General features: G+C 33.7%; 1 protein-coding gene across 1 annotated transcript in view; it reads left to right on the forward strand.

Moving 5' to 3' along the window:
- LOC130452349 (mannosyl-oligosaccharide alpha-1,2-mannosidase IA-like) overlaps window positions 1–14,398 on the forward strand; it is a 158,664-nt gene that overhangs the window by 24,358 nt on the left and 119,908 nt on the right. The gene's annotated exons all lie outside the window — the stretch shown is intronic.

A 14,398-nucleotide genomic window follows, 5' to 3' on the forward strand; every position in this document is an offset into this window, starting at 1 on the left:
TTCTTCCTCTTTCTCTTACTGGATGTTCATAAATTGTTCATATGTAGCTGAGTCATTGGTTTCTTCATTAAAAAGAGGAATCTTCCTCTATTGTACCCAAATGGAAAATTGAGCAGTTGATTGCCTATCCATGTTTAAAATTGATGGTATACTCGAGACACGTATTTATACTTGTTTTAAGTGCCTGATATGTATTTACGTGGCTTATATGTGCAGATTATGTAAAAAGTGACTCTTAGAATCGCGATATCTTAGGAATGGTAAGTGGAAAAAAATCATATAGACCATTTTTGTAAAGAATTTTAAGATCTCCAAGTTTGGTTTGAGGTTTTTTCTTATAAAACTTACTGTTTTCGACGAGAATCCAAAAAACCTCAAATTTTGACTTTTGACTCCGAATAACTTTTGTAGCATAAATAGGATCGATGGGGATTTTCAAAACTTTATTTGTAATGGTAAACCCCATCTGGGTGGAGATATTTGGCTTTCCGGGAATAATTGTTATTTGACCAGTATTTTTACGTCTAAATTGACCGTTCTATAATTTATTGGGTTAATTTTGAATAGTTGAAATCTCATGTTTTTCAAACATTAAATAATCTAGTAATCTTTCTAGTCAAAACTCAAGTGATGCAAAGTTTTGCAACTATGTGCATATTCTAGTTCAAGACCGCGATTCGATAAGTGAAATCAACGATGATTTTAAGAATTGATATTCATACCACATGTTATTGTGAAACATTCATATTATTTTAAGTGGGTGAACATCAAAGTCCACTGAACTCAATATTGAAGTAATTGCAATAAACCATTCTAACCACCACTATCGGAATTTAAAACAGCACGTTTCACATAGGAATAGTGATGTATTTATTAATTTACATTATTGTTTAACAACAAAACCACAATGAAAAACAGATCCAATTTGTTTGTAATTCATATTTTTTTGTTACAGGTAAATGTTGAATGAATACGTGTAAGTGCGTGAGTATGTAATCATAAATAATATTTTTGTAGATTATATCTAATCTACAACAAAAATGAAAGCAACTAATAATATATGCTAATTAGGGGATTTTCAGATTATCTGTATTGTTAGGTACTTCACCAATAAGACATAAAAAGCTCATGAGACTTTTATTTAACAAACTTCGGAAATTATGATGATGCAGCTTATTGTGGAATATAACTTGAAACAAGAGTTTCTAAACGTCACTTTCTGTTTTAGGAAGAAATTTCGAATTTAAAACTGAATGTACAAAAACCTTTTTTTTTAATTTGCCTTAATTTTTTGAGTTTTTATTCATTTGTGTAATAAATTTAGGTGTTGTAGTAATTATTAAGCAGTTATCATCAACTGTATTTTAAAATAAATTTTTTTACGTCAAAAAAACGATACAAAAAATTTAATTGTAATTATATATTTTGCATTTTTGACGATGAAAAGTAGTCTATAACGCCATCGCCTCATAACTCTTCATCAGTAATAACCTTTGACAGAAAAACTGTCAGTTTTAAGCTGTTCTTCCAAAGCAAGACATGTTTCAATTCGATTTTCTCGCCGTGCAAACCTTTCTATACTTCAGTTTTACCCAAAGCATCATTTTTCAGCAGTATTCTCACAGTGTATGATACGAGTACTTACTTTTTTATTATGGTTCTTCCAATATCAAATGCAGAAGACAGTTATGCGAGGAAAAATCAATATTTCATAAATACGCACGGCACTTATACCAAATTAAGAAATGAAAAATATTGTTTACTCCCCGTATAAAATTCGGTAAACATCTAACAAACCGCCAGTCCACGTGGACTCATTATTTTCACTGTTTACCAATGAAAACATCGAATCTAAAACATAAATGCATTTCTATTGACCGAAGCTGTCGGTACACAATTTCAAATATTCCTGCCAGAAAGTCTGCGATAAGCATTGGCGTGGCTTGGTAAGATTAATTCAATTCATAAATTTCTTGCGACATTAGAAGGAATACGGCAAAAGTAGCAAATTATCCAGAATACAATTATACCAGTTTCGAAACATTGCATTTTGTCAGCATGTGATTTAAACACAAAAAACTGAATAAACAAATGGCAAGTTTGGCGTTGGCGACAAGATTATTTTCGTCAGATAGAAGATTAGCGAAATTCTAATAGACACATAATTTATCTAGATGAAACAACCCTTCATAATTCAATCAAATTATGACTTTAGAGACGATTCTGAGTACCATGATTATTTATAAAGATACTTTGGAATTGAAATATTTTGTTTCTTTTGTTTTATTTGCGAAGAATTGATTTTCCTTTATGGTTTTTGCTTTGAAATTTCTTTTTCCAGAAAAAAAAACGAATGGGGTACAAAAAGAGCTCAACTCACGTCTGGTACTCTGTTTAAACCAAACTCCCTTAAAGGTACATTTTACTCGTTCCAAGTAGGACTACAATTAAGTGCATCTGTCTAAATAACGGCGTATAATCCCGTCTAATTTATAATGATTCTATTGCCTTTTAACGAATACTTCCTCGCATAGGATATACATATTTTTAAAAGTTTTTATAAAAATAATAAATTTATAAAATGAGGTATCTACGCCTATGGTAGATCAAACAAAATTGTCGGTAAGGCTATTTATAATCTGTAATTGATATTGGAAGAACTATAACTGATACTGACTCTTTCTTTCTCAGAATTAAAAAAGTCAACAACTTCTAGTTACAGGGAAAACGTCAATTTGATGGCCCACAAAATCGCTCTACAATATGAGGCGCTTTATACAATTGTGGAATTCAACTACAATCCTGAATGAATCGTAATGGTACATACCCTGTACCAAGAGTCTTTTGACGTTTGAGACGACAACTTTAATTGTTACGTAGTTTATCGTTATTATAAACAATTGATGAGTGGAATTTTATGTGGCTACGCAATCTCGCAGTCAAATACGATGTTTATCTCGATTAAAACCAGAACTTTCACTTGAATAACGGAATAAAACAGTTCATCAAAATGTATTTTTATATTTGTAACAGTACTTTTGATATCATGGTTGATTCATGATTTTTTAAACTGCCGTTAGGGTATATGTCCCGTAAATATACGGTTCGCTTATACTTTGTAAATAAGTAAATGTTTTGTCAATAGGTTTTGTCGACCTAACGTCAGTAGTGCACTCATGCATAAATATGTTCGCAGTAAGCTTTAAAGTACAAACAACTGCGGAATTATTTCCTGAGGACAATATCAGACAGAATTTTATGATATTACGTTGGAAAATCGAAACAAGACAAAATATTGTTATAGCATTATGTACTAGAATTATAAGAACCCCAAAAGAAATATACCAATACATGAAACAAACAAAGGACGCAAAAGAATCAGTTGTTTTGAACAAAATTGGAATAGGTATTTAGAAAAATATAACGTTGAAATAGAAGGGACGAATACTGTAAACGATTATGTGAAGACATATACACCAAAATTGGCTGTTGGTGTGTGGCCAGGAATCATTGAGGACATATGTCTACCAAAGACCTATATCCTTTGATCGAACCTTTCAAAGCCAGTAGGCAAACTGTAAAGCTTGCCCAAATACTTGAATCACGTTTAGAGGAGTGCTGAACAATCACCAACGTGGTCTGCAATTTCTTTTTACTACACTCATAAGTGGCATTCTGGATCGTTCGGAGATGATATCTCAGATTACTGTGTCCGGTTAAAAAACCAAATGAATTTCGCACCTCTTTAAATGGAGCAGTTGATTGGAAAACAGGCAGATGGTTCCATCCGTCTCCGTAAAGTATGTCGTGCTACAGACTACTTTGAGATGTTATAACTACAATTGGGTTCTGGGCACAGTTGTCATAGCAGCTGTCTGAGTAGATTGAAATTACTGTGTTTCTATTGCGTCGATTAAGTATCCCCACGTTCCCAAAAATTCATTTATATTGGGCTGTTCTCTGCATAAGCCTGCTTTGGTCAAGCCATTCACGCTAAAGCCATGGGAGTACACCTTTATTTAATATTGCGGAATCATATTCAAATGAGGAACTTATTTAATATGCTCGCTTCGAATTATATCATTAGGTACAAAGGTAAATAATCTAAATGTGGTATTTTCAATTACAGCGTATTGTTCTATAGATGACCAAACAAGATCAACGGGATTATGATTGAGGTGATATGGTGGCAAACTCAAAGTTTTATTACCATATTGTGAAATTTTTCAACTTTACAAGACTCAATCTTCTCGATGCGTGATTGATTAGTGTTGAATCAGTTTATCGATGCGAAATTCATCTTCTACTTCGTCCTCGTTGTCGTTATCTGTAGTTAGTTATTGATTAGTCCCTTTCCTATTGAATAACTCGCTTTTTTTATTTAGGGAGAGACAAGTTGTAGCTCTTAATTTGGTTAGTAGTTTCTAAGTTCTACGACCAAGTCACATGCCCGTGTCGTACGATTTTGGTTATACAAGGTGTACAGAAAGGGTATCGGGTATTTGTAAGTTCAAGTAATCAAAAAATATTTATAAGGAATAAAAACTTTTATTGTTTTTTTATTACATATGAAATGGAAAATTATTTGGAAAAGATGATGTTATCCCAATGATGACCGTTACGTTGCTGGCACTCTTTTAAACTGGAACGAAGATTGGCGATAACACGTCGACACAAAGCTCTTGATATTGCTGCCATTTCTGACCTGATATTTTCCTTCATTTGGGTTAAATTCGTTGGATTATTTTGATAAACCTTACTTTTAAAGTATACCCATACAAAATAGTCAAGCGTCCTAAAGTCGGGGCTTCTGGGAGTTGATGTTACCCCTTCACGAAATGACTTTATTAGGGAATAGTTCATTCACAACTACCATCGAGTCATTCGAGGTATGGCAAGTGGTCCCATCTTGCTGGAACCACGTTCTTGAGTTGAAACCTGCAAATTCCTGCAACTCTGGGTCCAAAAAAATTCGCAACATATTGCAGTAACTGTCACTATTCACATTGATTGCTCGGCCTCGTTGATCTTCATGAAAATAAGGATCAATAATTCCTTTAGCAGACATAGCGGCCCAAACAACGACCTTTGGGCTGTGCAGAGGTCGTTCATGCTTTCGTCTCGGATTTTCGACTACCCAGTATTGACAATTATACTTATTAACATGACCATTCAAATGAAAATTTGCTTCGTCGCTGAACAGTATGTTTTCAAAGTTGTTAAGTCGCTGTTTCATTTCGTTCGCAAAATTCAGTCAATTAGCATAGTCCGTATCCTTCAATTCTTGAACCAATTGAATTTTATAGGCTTTTAAATGCAAATCTTCCTTTAATATAAAATGTAAGGACGATTTTTTGATGTTTAACGCTTGGTTTCGCTTTCGGATGGATAAAGATGGATTTCGACGAACCGAAGCCTCAACTTCTTCAATTGTTTCTTCATCGCGAACTGAACGAGAGCGACCAGAGCTTTGAATTTTAACTGTCGCACCTGTATTCTCGAACATCCTGATCCATTTCCTAATGCTATCGTCACTTGGCGCGTGGCGTGTACGATATTCCGCACGATACAGACGTTAAGCAGTCACTATTGACTATACGATAATACGCTCGTACGCAAAATGCGCGATACGTCCCCGAGTACTGTTCCATCGTGTTTAAAACTCCACAAAATGGCGGACGCCACGAACCCCTTTCCGCTCCGTTCCGAATGTGGCGCGAAAACAAATACTCGATAATCTTTTTGGACACCTTATATTAGAGTATTCGGGTTGAATTTTGAAATTTTGTATTCACATTGCAAGAGTTAAAATATTTTCAATTATTAATCAAACACCCTATATAAAGATTACCGGAAACATTTTAGTAGCTTCTAAAAGCAACCGATTAAAATATTTTTATGACCTCAACCAAACACATTTATATAAATCAAGGACTGACAGCTGCACCGGTTTGATATTACAACTTCAAGAATCTATTGAAAAGTCTTGACGCGGCAAGATATTTATCTAAGAAAGTAGAATTAATAAAGCAAAAAAAATTTAACGTATATCGCAGAATCAATTGAAATGTACAAAAACAAATATAGGATTCATGACTTTACAAAAGGGAACAGGGAAGGGATACGAATGTATGCAAATCAACCGGTCCGTCGCCTATCTGTGTTCGATAATTTCTTGCTGGTGTTGTTCTGTGAGTCGTATTGACGGCGTTTTGTTTGGATACGACTTTATTTTTCCTGTTTTTTTTATGTCTCTGTGGGATCCCGTCACGGTTGAACGTCAAGAGATTTGAAATGAAATTAAAATGGTCGAAACCGAGGATTGAAATTAAACGAATCGACGAAGCAAAAACATAAAAACCAGACTTACTACAAATAAAAAGATATAATGCATATTACAATTTTTGACATGTCAGGGAGCGAAGTATATAGAAGGGACAACTGAATCGATTGTAGCGCTCGATGCGGTCAAATTGTCGTCAAGTCATGCTCTTAAGATAAAAAAATAGGTGGCGATTGAATGAACAATATAGTTGTTGTGTTTTTGAGTACAAAATACAGGCAGAAAAAGAAGTATAAATTTAGTAGTGTATGTTTTACTCTAAAATTAATACGAGAGCCGTTTTGCATGCGCGCGGTGTAGGCGACTGCGAAGCTCTCTCCACCATTGTTGACATTCAGGCATCAGTCGGCGTTGGGCTACGGCTGTACATGCTCCCGCCAAGTGTGAATTGCGAAGTGTGATTCGTTTTCTACAGGCGGAAGGCCATAGTGCTGCAGAAATCCATCGGAGAATGAGACTTGTGTGTATGGGAAAAACTTCATGAATGATGATGTGCGTGAATTGTGTCGAAAGTTTAAAGATGACCGTAGTGATGCATGATGCAGGGGGCCAAGGACGCAAATCTGTCGTTTCAGACGATCTGTTTCAACTAGTTGACAAAATGGTTGAAGAAAACCGCAGATTCACCATTACTGTTTTGTTTACGGAAATTCCATAAGTTTCCATAATAACGCTTTTTCAACTTGAAAACATAATCATATTATTTTGTAACGCATATCGATATTTACATCGTTCTTTTGAGACTATTATTTTTATACGGATGTTAGAAATGCCACTCTATTGTCCAGCATGATTATATGCATCGATCAGATGTCGTTATCATCGCGCCCAATATATTACCTTTGCATTGATAGAATCGTCAAGTTCCTCAAAATAGCCATTAACTGCCAACATCTCTTCTTGTTTTTTGGAAAGTCTTCAACCAACGAGCAGTTTTTTCAAGTCTAGAAAAAGAAAATTATCTGAGGGGGTAAATCTCAGCATGAGGTAGCAATTCAAACTTTACTTCATTAATTTTGGCCATTGCAATAATGGATGTGCGAGCTGGTGCATTGTCTTGATGAAATAACTGTTTTCTTAGCCAAATACAGCCGTTTTTGTTTGAACTCTTCACTCAAACGATTGAATAAGATCGCATAATACTCGCGTTTTCAAGATAGTCAATGAACGCGCATCCCAAAATACGGACTCCATTACCTTCCCTGCAGATGGAACGGTCTTTGCCTTCTTTGGAGCCGTTTCTCCCTTGCCTGCTAGCTCGTGCACATTAAGTCGACTATCATCCAGTACCGCATTGTAGAATTTTTTTCAACTATTCTGGATTCGTCACATCATTTGGGCGACCACTGCTATGCTCAAAAGTAAATTGTTGTACGTACATAAGACTCACCAGTTACTGCTCTGACCAACTTTTTTCGACATTCATTCAATATTCGGCAATTACCACAATCAATCTATACAACCTTAAATCACATGATACCAATCACTCGCTTTGTTCCACCAACAACATTACCGAAGACAACGTATGTCTTATGGTATCATACGATAGGTTAGAGTATTTCCACTAAAATCGGAAGTTTATTCAATTTCGTTGATGCATGAAGATATAAGTGATCTTGTGGGTGACATGGGTGTGTGGTATACCGAAGCTACGACTTACTCCGTACCACTGTAAACTAAATCCCATTAAATTGATAAAATAAAAACGGCAGTTGCGTAGAAAATACATGGTGTAAAAAGGGTGGTCAAAATATGTTTGACAACTACTGTACATTATTAGATCGATTTACGAGAGAAATAACTAAGAAACTTTTCGATATTTCAGAAAAACGATATCAAAATTCAATGAAGTGAATTTCGAATTGTTTCCTCAGCCATTCTATTCTCCATATTTTGTTCCAAGCGACTACAAACTATTTTCAAGCTTAAAATCATAGCTGAAACAGAAGTCTATTTTGAGTCTATGAAATTGGATGGCTAACTTAAATAATTCAAGTACTGATTCTGTAACATTCATTAAGTCGCATTACTTAAATCAACCTACTTTTGATTTAATTGGAATTATATAACGAATATGAAAACAACTGACGTTGCAGTTTTAAAATATATTTCAGTGGAAGTATAATTTTGCAGACTTGGTCTAATTTGTTATATATCGCGAATGGTTTCAATAATATTTTTCAATAGTTCACTATTTCATTGATTTCTATGCAATAAATTTAAATTGCAAATACATCAAAAAAACTCAAATTAAAATTTTAATCATAGACATCACATGGTATTTTATGAAAATATGTGCATTATTGGATAGTTAAATCAATTTTACCTATATTACTACTACATGTTTTTAAATATTTTTACGCATTCAAGAATTTTTAATCCAATTTTGATTACATACATATTCCATGCGAACCGTAACTCCTTAATCTTCTACTATGGCTTACTTCGTTAAGATAAAAACTAGGAATTCACCTCAAATTGAACTTTCCCTGATGATAATGATTTCCAAAATTTGCTGCAAGCTCCCAATATATTGGTTCTTGTTCAAACTAGTTAGCAAAGACTATCCGTCTTTGTATGTTTACAGAAATGGGATTTATTGAAAATATAAGATCTAACTACAGAGACAACACAGTTAAGATGAAGCTAGCAAAGGAAACAACAGAAGATGCTTTCTAATAAAATGCAGAAACACAAAACTCATTGTCAACCAGAATTCACATTGTAAACATTAGCTGGTTAGAATACAAACTTTTAAAAAATATTGTGCCGCAAATCACTCCTTAATTAGAAACGTTAGATTCACATCTCTCTCTTTAATTAAATAAAGTAAAAAACAAAAATATTACCAAACATTACATGATGCACTTATCAATTCTATCTTCGTATCAATTCCTAATGAAATCCTAATGTGATAAAGATCTAAATTTCGAAAATCAATATTTCGAAAATCTATTCCGCCGTTCTTCAAAGAACAAAACAACTACTTTCCTGGCTAATGCCTCGACGACGATTATTGATTTACAACCCTTCTGAAGAGCGTGTTGTAAATCGACCTTTTTGTCGATATTAACATCCCCAATGGCTCGCAATTGCAAGGAGAGGATGTAACTACTGACTAGTTTCGATGTTATTACGTCTCATCAGAACAGTTTATTCCGTCAATAGATTACAAAATAATAAAAAACGTATATATGCGATTATGCTCATATACATTGTAGCAAATGCACTTTTCAGACATTCAGAACAAGTTCCGGTATCTTGGTTTCTCATCACTCCGACGAGCTACTGATTCTATCCTAATGCAGTAGAGGTAAAAAACCTTCAATTATATACCAGCATATCCGGTATTAACTTCAATTACTCGATGCAGTCCATCTAGTTATTCAGCCGATACTAAAAATGTTAATTCCGATGTGTCGCCTATATGAAATGATCGTCACGAAAAAAAAAAAATGTTTACCTGGCAACGGAATTGTAAACCCAATTATAATTTGCGACAGACGAGGCTCAAATATAAACCGGAATTTTATTATAAAAAGTTTTATTATTAACCCATTAATGCCCAAAACATTTTTCAAATGTTGTTTCATTGAAATTGTTTCAAAATGGTCTTGAATAAATAAATAATCATCAATGGAGTTACGCCAAGTCAACTTAAGTTGCTTCTGATCACTTGAATAGTAATTCTACCAAGCAATTTATGATTTAAATTAGGATAATGATATCAAATCGTTTTGAAATTATTTTTATCAATCAAAATTCAAATCTACAGTCTGAATTAAAAAAGCCCTTTACTAATAAATAATATCAATTTTTTTCTACAAACGTCAACAATTCATATTTTATGGTTGATGGTACCTAAAAAAACGTTTCGGGTGGAGTCAAACATTGCATTTTTGACATGAGTAAATTTTTAGATTTTCACATGATATATACACACTTTATATTTAGATTCCCTTTTCACAATTAACTGAGAACCAGTCCAAACCAAGCTCATCTTTTCCTGTACAGGCTAGGTGTGATTCAAGACCAGAATTCTGAAAAATCCACAGAACATATTCCCCCTGGAAATGCAAAAGGTCTATGTTAGAACCTAATCTATACAATAGCCACCCTTTCACCATACATATTTATGGTCTAGTAAACAAGAGTCGATTAACCTTCCACCATACAAGTATTTATGGTCCAGTAAACAAGAGCGCTAGGTTTTTTGGACTTCACTCAAATCTTATATGTCGGTCGATTAAATAGAGTCCTTTTATATGAATTAGAGTCATTTAAATCGAGATCCGCGGATTTTGGTGCCCTAAAACACAATTCATCACAACTAAAACCACATTATTGATTTTTCATCGGACCAAATTCAAATTTCCATTTGAGGTTTACCCTATAGTTCTCAAGAAAATGAATGTTTATATCCTGTAGATGTAGTTTTTTATAATTCACTTTATTTCCACGTACAGTATTCTACGTATTCCCACTGGACTTTTTTGTTAAGTTTATCCAAGCTATATCCTCAATATATCAAAAATATATTTTTTTTTTGTTGTAAAATTGAATTTGGACTGTAGATAATTTTTCCTTAAAAAAACTGCAACTTAAGTTGCATCTGAACTTAATTTTTCTCTCAATTCTTATCGTCGGTGTTACAGGTTTTCTGCGGTTTTCTTGAAACGTGGTGAACTTATTCACCAGTCAAATGGCCGGCTGAGCTGTACCCGCTCGTCCCCCATTTAAATCAAAGAAAAACGAAACAAAAGAAAAAAAATATCCCTAAAATGAGGGGATCCGTTCTTAATTAGACTAGTGCTCTATTTTCATCTTCTGGCTATTGGTCGTCCGTTTTTCCTCGTATTCTGCCAGAACAACACAACCACAATGCAATCACCACAATCCCAGCCCTTCAGAGGAACAACTCTTATATGAGACCGACTCCAACAAATCTTCTCATAATAAATTTCCCTTATCCCGTCCAAAATTTATTCGTCGAATCTCTCTCTCAATTCCATTTTTTGATTATAGTAAAATAAAGGATTCATGAATATGAAAATAGTACCTATGTAAGTAAGACTTTTCATTTTCCACAATGTAGTCAAGTAGATAACTTGCAAAAGAAAAATTCGGTCACTCAAATTCAGTTGCTAATGGGTTAAGTTATAGAGCTGAAATTTTTTCCCACCTCTTCAGAAGTTTTCGTATACCTTTTTCGTAAAAATGTTTCGGCTTGTCACGTAACCATTTGCGAATGAAGGATTCTTTTTTCGCATTTCTTTCGAATCACAGTCCGCTAAGTGCCTCTTTCAATGAACCAAATAAATAATAGTCGCATGGCGACAAATTGGAGCTATGGAGAGGGTGGCATTGCTTCTAAACTCAATTCGCGGAGACGCGTGCAAACTTCCCAACGTGTGAATCTCTGCTCAAAATTCTGAAGTCTCGGCACCCACCTAGTCTACTACTACATAAAGAGTGATGCAATGGCAATAATAAATAAATCATGAACTCAAAACTTCTTTAGTAGAGAGGTGACGGAATGTGCCTGAGAAAGTCATGTAGGGAATTGACAAATAAAAATAACAAGCATATAGGCTACAGAAACCACATGAGTGGCGGATCATAAATGGAGCGACCGTGACCATGAACCTGCTGAAGCTGCTAAAAATGATGATGCCCGCCACGTCGCTTTTATTGTTACTTAAACCTTATTGATGTAAGACAAAAGCTCTTCACTCAGAAAAGACCCACTACACAAAATACATTCGGAAATTGCAAAAAATACTATTTTCTACGTCCGTTATAATATTCACGTTTTTTTTTTCATTCATTTGCATTCATAAAAAATGTAATTTTTGAATCGGTCAAAAAGTACCGTAGCGGTTCATTTTTTCACGCTTTTGTGTTAAAAAAAATACCGTTACGTGTCATTTTTCACCGCAATTATAAAATTGTTTTATCAAAATAGTGAAATGTGAACGCTTTTTTTCTCATGTCAATTCGTCCGATAAACTGTCACACTTTTAGTTCTTGATATTCGTTCAAGAAAATCCGTTTTGTGTCTAAGTAAAAGAAGTGTAGTATCATAATTAGTGATGGAGAGTAATAGTGAAGAAAGTTTAAACTGTACACCAGAAGATGTTGTTGAATCGGCAACTGCAGCGACTATGAATCTTCTCCTTGAGAAATCCAGGGAAAAATATTTAAAGGAATATAATTCTTTTATGCAGTGGCGTACTATAAAAGCATAAACAGCTTCACAGAAAGAGTGTTAAGATTACTATGAAACTACCAAAATATTGTAGTCTTCAACACTTTGGTCGACTTATTCAAAACTGAAAGGCACCATAATGGTAAAAAACGACGTAGACAACAGTAAATACTCGAAACTCATTGCATATTTAAAAATAAATCAATTGGCTATAAACCGAAAAAATCTAAAACATTTGCCCGTGAAGAAAATAATAAGTTTCTGTTATAAGCTCCAGACGATCATTACCTCTTGCATGAGGTATAACAGCAAAAATTTTTAATGTTAGCTTAGATATTATTTGTAACATCTTTCAGCTTTAATATTCGAAATCGCAGGAGCTCTGCGTAGGGAGGAAATATATAAAATGAAGTGTAATGATATTAATAATACCGGCAATGTTTTAATTATCACAGTAACTAATACAAAAACTCATGTTCAACGTCGATTTACTGATATTGGTGAAATATTGAACAATAGATTAAACTTTGTAAACATTTATAAAAAATATAAAAATCAACGACCCACAAATGTCAAAACAGATCATTTCTTTTTGCAGTATAGAAATGGAAAATGCAAACCAAGTTGTAGGTATCAGTACCTTCTCAAATATTTCTTCATATATCGCAACATATTTGAATTTATCTAATCCAAAAAACTACACTGGGCATACATTTCGACGCTCCTCGGTGTCTCTATTGTCACAATTGTAGAAATAAGAGAAGGTTTCAAAAGCTTCAACGCTACTTTGGTCTATAATTCTTCTTTAAACTTAGTCAAGAACTGTCTACACAAACATCGCCAAAAGTAAGTCTAATTTGATATTGATCGTCGAGACCAGCATTTAGCTCAGATTTTTCAGAAAAAAATTTTGCTATCTATACAGATCCTCTTGTATCTTCAAGAGGGATATAATCATTCAATTATTTTATCAACGTTTCAAAATGTGACAGAGATGATGTATCAATGGATGTGTGAACAATACAAGAGAAATATTATTTTTTATATTAAGTTGAAATTTACCATTTTCAATTTCGTTTATTAATAATAAATTAGTATTCAGCAGAGTTGTATTTTAGTATTAATTGTTTTATTCCCATTCCACTCTAATAATCATAACTCATAGATCTGCTTGCGTTATGACCTACATAAAATGATACGTTATAGTCAGTCAGTCCATCCCGTATTGACGAACGGAAATTAAAAGCAATAAAAATATTTTCCATCTGGAACGTGGGAAGGTGAATAGTTATTTCAGATCATTTCCAGTACACTTTATGATGATCTCCCGGCTATAATGTCTTAAATTTAGACGAAACGTCTTGTATTAAAGAACAAAACATGTTTATAGCTTATAATATCACGACTTGCGAAAGGCTTAATCCTTGGTACTGCCGGCAGGTTAGTATCAGATAAATTTAACAACAATAATTATAGTTACAATGCTTATCTGGCCAAAAATTAGCTGAACATTACCTCTAAGAATATACTTGACCTCTATCTATCTCGATAATGTTATCTCTTTAAATATTGAAACACTTAAGTATTATAGATTACATGAATTACATATAAATAATAATTATATATATATATATATATATATATATATATATATATATATATATATATTTATGTACAGGGTGTCCAAGAGTATTTGTTAATATTGTGACTAATAAAATTGACTGTCCAGAATTGCTAGGTCTTTTAAGAGTACATACTCATCGAATTGCCACCCGGTCCCACTCTTTATTCCATTTTCCAGTTCCTAGAACTAATGTTCTCAAATTTTCTCCTTTATATCGATGAAT

The sequence above is a fragment of the Diorhabda sublineata genome, chromosome 1 (genome assembly GCF_026230105.1).
Source record: "Diorhabda sublineata isolate icDioSubl1.1 chromosome 1, icDioSubl1.1, whole genome shotgun sequence".
NCBI lineage: Eukaryota > Metazoa > Arthropoda > Insecta > Coleoptera > Chrysomelidae > Diorhabda > Diorhabda sublineata.